Genomic DNA, 4,532 nt, shown 5'->3' with positions numbered 1-4,532 from the left:
CTATGGCATTTATCCGTTGACATGAAGCAAGTGTAATGTATAGAGTGGTTGACTGAACTAAAAATGTCTTCTGACGATTCCCGTGTCTGCAACGTCGTATATTTGTTGGGAAGCCCCCTCCTGATTTTCCCTTTGCACCTTCATCCCTCCCCTCCTTCACCTCAATGCCATTTTGTTAGTTGACTTCAAACCATTTCAATGTAACTTACACACCAACCTCGTTCCCAGGGTCTCTCCTCTTTCTCGTGAGAGCGAGAAGGGAGAGTCCCCTCTCTCTCGCTCTTGCGGGGAGGTGGGGAAGAGGGGGAAGAAGAGAGACCATGGGGACGAGTTTGCGCCTTGTGAGATGCGAAGGGGGGGGGGGGGGGGGGGGAAGGGTGCCAAGAGTGAAACTGTTGGTCTCTTAGAAAAAAGAAGGAAATAAAACATAAACGAAACAACAAAAAACAAACAATCGAATAAATAAAGAACAAAACAATACAAACCTAACCAAAACTAAAAGAAGAACAACAATGTAACAAACGAAGAAAATCAAAAACATAAAAAAAATTAAACATTTGGCCAGACTAAAACTTCAAGTCAGGGCAGGGGGGGTACCCAACGAGGATTTATCACAGCAATATACCAGAGGATGAGCTTTGTGTTTCCATGACCTTCACAAAGGAATATTTTTGTTACATTCTGATCTGTTCGGATTCTGTAGCACAAAATTCAAGTCACAGTACATTTTAGAGTTTAAAATCTTATTCACCAAATTTACAATTTTTATTAGCATAATGTAACACTACTAATACAATACTAAACACTGCTAACACTGATTTACACTAATAGCGATAATTACAGTACTAACTTTACTTACAATATAAGCATACTATACTATACTACGGTACTAACAAAAAAACACTATTTACAATAATAACACTGTATCTTCACTACCAACTTTTTTTTTATACAATATTATAACTGACATTATTTACATTACAGTACAAAAGCCACTTACATTGCACTACTAAAAAGGTATCTAGATAACAACCCATCCACACACTCCTCTAGTTTTTGTTTTTATTGTTAATTATTTACAATATTGCAGTATGAACAGGTAAGCGAAAAGAAACGACCGAAAGAAAAACGACAAAAATAGCGCAACAACAAAAAAAGTAGTGGAAAGTGATTCAAGGTGTCCCTCAAATAACCACGTCTTCGATGAATTTGTTGCGAATTAGTGGTTCCCATTTAATCTTAAAGTGTTTTAGATAACCTTTTTCCTTGGCAATATCATATTCGATGCGAGCTTTTTCGAGTAATTCTGTTTCAAAGACGGGGAAGAAAAGGGGTGCCTCGTCTAAACTGCAACGATATATATAAAATTTGGCAACTAGAAGGGCAAAATTGAGCAACGTACAGAACTTTGAATTGTCTATCACACCATATAGAACATTAGCGGGAGTAAGGTTGACAACAACAAGACAACAACAAGCTGTTGTTGGCTTCCCGAAAAGTCTAACTGACCTTATTTCGCACTTAAAGCTACACTGATCTGCACAGGCTTTTTTCTGTAGTTTTGAAAGTTCAAGAGGAAGTTTCGCTTATACAAATTTTTATTTCCATCATAATTTAATCCGAATTTTTTTAGGCGGCTAAGATCTTGCGGACAGTTATTCCACCGAAACGAAAATTAGGTGTGCCTGTGTCTTGTGAGGTTAAACAAGGACAAGCACCATTTTGAATTTGGGTCAACACGGCACAACGATGCAGCTTCCTGTAAGTTGCTTTATCCTGGATTATAAACCAAGACTTGGATTGCCATTTAGTGTTTTTGGTTTCCATTAACCAGCTTTTGAACAACTGATGGAACAGAAAGTCTATGTCTCTCTTTCTACAGCACTCGCACTCAAATCTCTTGGCAGTGGCCAAATTACCCTATCAACTCTACTGATCAAACCTAATATTCGTTTCCACTCCCCAACGGCGAACGCAGCAACACAGTTTCTCTATAAACTAACCCCCTTATCACCTCTTAGCCAAGTGGTTCGCACTTAGTGTAAGACTTGCTCATTAGTTTTTGGCGCAAAAACGCGCGAAAGTTCTCAAACCTATAATGTTCAACTATTTAAACACTCTCCGCTTAATTACTCGCGGACTGCCTAAAGCCATTATGTGTCAAGAGTGTTGATAAGCCTACAGAATTGTAAGTCATACATTTCCAGCAATCGTTTGCTAGTTCTTTATGACAAGTTTAGTTTTTCAAACAATATTGTTCTTTTCCATTCAGTTTGACTATTGCTGTTAAACATATGCAACAAGTGCAAAATAAAACGCTATCCACATATCAATGACGCCCAGTAGCCTTCACATCAAGTAACGCTTCGCAATGAAAGCGTGAATTACCGAGCAACCCACCTGCTGCCATTCGGTTTATGACCGTTATACCTGGGAGACCTTTGGTGCAGACCCTAAGCGTCATGTAGGTTGGTAGATCAGTCCAATACCTTTTTTAAGATATCACTTTCTTTCTTTCTTACTGACGAGAGACTGAAAACTGCTATATTCAGTGAAAAGTTAAATGAAGAATCGCTGCTGTAATGAACGTAAAACCTAAGAAAAAAAACCAAAACAAAACAAAACAAAACAAAAAAAAAACAAAAAAAAAACTGAGCGATGAAGACGAAAAAGACAATTACAAACTGACCCTGGGACAGGAGACGTTACAATTTAAAAGAGTTACCATGTTATCCAGGTATCTATTGTAACGTCTCTTGACACAAGGTCAGTCTCAAACATATACCCTGAAGAAGAAAGACCGTGCTTTTTGAAATGTTGGAAAAATATACTTCCCTGACCGTGAACTTGCACCTTCTATTATAACTGTTATTGGTACACCAAACCTGATATCCTGATTAATTTAGCTTCAAAATGTAATTTGAATCAAAGGGGGACTACTTTGTAAAAGCCCTTAAGGGTTTCTTTAGTCTTCCTCCCGACTTCAATGTAAATTGCAATATGTTCTTATTATGTTATTTATAATTGTGGGAAATAAACATTCATTCATTCGTTCGTTCGTTCGTTCGTTCGTTCGTTCGTTCGTTCGTTCGTTCGTTCGTTCGTTCATTCATTCATTCATATCAGCCAAAAAACAACAAATTTTTGCCCGATATTTCGGTTGGCAGCACAAACCTTCCTCGAGGGCATTTTATATTTTAAATCTTTATTTTTAACGATCCTTTTATGTTTGTCACTTTTCTTTTTCGTTCAGCCCCCTAGGAAGGTTTGTATTGCAAACCGAAATATCGGGCAAAAATTTGTTTTTTTTAAAACAAATATATTTCAGTTATTCTAGCCTTTGTTGTTTATTCTATCAAACTCGTCACCTCCACCTTTGGGATCAGTCTGCCGTCAATATTTTGTATGTGAAATAATTTGCTGATCCAGGTCTACAAGTGATCCGGCACCACTGATCGGTTTGTCGCTGTGGAATTGCAGATTTTATTGTATTTCTCCTCTCTCCTCCCGGCCGGGAGCCGGAAACCCTAGGAACGAGGTTGTTAACAAATAGTTGTGGAGATTGCGTGACAACCAAAATGACCGCAGTTCGCGAAACTGCTGGCGCACTCAGAACATACCAAGCATATCGCAAGGTGCTGTTGACAAACTATTGAATTAACAAAAAAGCTGTGACTCCGAAGCAGGTAAGTACAGAACCGGAATCTTTATCTAAACTACAAATTATCAGACAAACGACTTGTCTTAAATAGTCCCAAGCTGTTATATTGCGTTTGTTCATTGTTTCAGTTGCAAATTTACGATCAACTACCACCGAAATCGAAACTAATGTTGTTGTTTATAATATTTGCGCGTTCCATCGACTTTAATGTACCATACAGTGTTACTATGTAGCTTTAAGAATGAATTCTTGCCATTTGACGGTGATTACTTAGCTTGAATGTGTAAACAGCTTTTTATGTTAGCCTTTCTGTTTGGTGTACAGTATTTGGTGTTGTTCTGAGATGAGCTAGCGGAAGTTGTTTGGGGTATTAAATTCGGAAACGAATTCATAAGTTCTGTTATGCGTGAGCGTACAAATTTGGTAAATTAAGTCAAATCAGTGAAAATGAAGCAAAAGTGAAGATATTTTTGAGCCTTATGTACTTCTATTTATGAGCCTCACGCGTGTGTGAGAGTACTCCAAGAAAAGAATGGAAGACTTTTCTGTTTTTTTCACTCGTACAGTAGCAAGATAGAAAGGCTGACAGGACGTGAGTGTACAATCCATCGAAAGACAGGTTAAAAGTAAAGAAAAATTGAGTTTATAACTTGTAAAACGTTATCTGCCTAGAGGGGAAACCGTAATTGAAAAGGAATTTGAGTTATTTTAACCCGCCTTGGATCATTTCTTGTTGGTGTTTTGTCGAACGACGTTGATTTCTTTGCTAGCTATTGCTTCATGAAACGTTTTTTTCCTAGCCGATTTTTTGAAGGGAAAGTACTATAAAGTTGTGTTCACTTGAAACTTAAAATATTCAAGCGACCTCAAC

At 37.8% G+C, this 4,532-nt stretch overlaps 1 long non-coding RNA gene across 4 annotated transcripts in view; it reads left to right on the top strand.

The window, feature by feature from the left end:
* The first annotated feature begins 3,629 nt into the window (after window positions 1-3,629).
* Window positions 3,630-4,532, top strand: part of LOC146450744 (uncharacterized) — a 40,862-nt gene continuing 39,959 nt past the window's right edge. For 2 of the 4 annotated variants that reach the window (XR_014860225.1, XR_014860222.1), the window contains exon 1: window positions 3,630-3,686. This is a non-coding gene — a long non-coding RNA (uncharacterized LOC146450744). The other 2 variants (XR_014860224.1, XR_014860223.1) reach the window with 2 other exon arrangements.

This window comes from Pavona decussata, unplaced genomic scaffold (assembly GCF_977016875.1).
Source record: "Pavona decussata unplaced genomic scaffold, jaPavDecu1.1 SCAFFOLD_426, whole genome shotgun sequence".
Classification (NCBI taxonomy): Eukaryota; Metazoa; Cnidaria; class Anthozoa; order Scleractinia; family Agariciidae; genus Pavona; species Pavona decussata.
The sequence above is the reverse complement of the archived record's forward strand: the minus strand, read 5'-3'. Positions and strand labels throughout refer to the sequence as shown.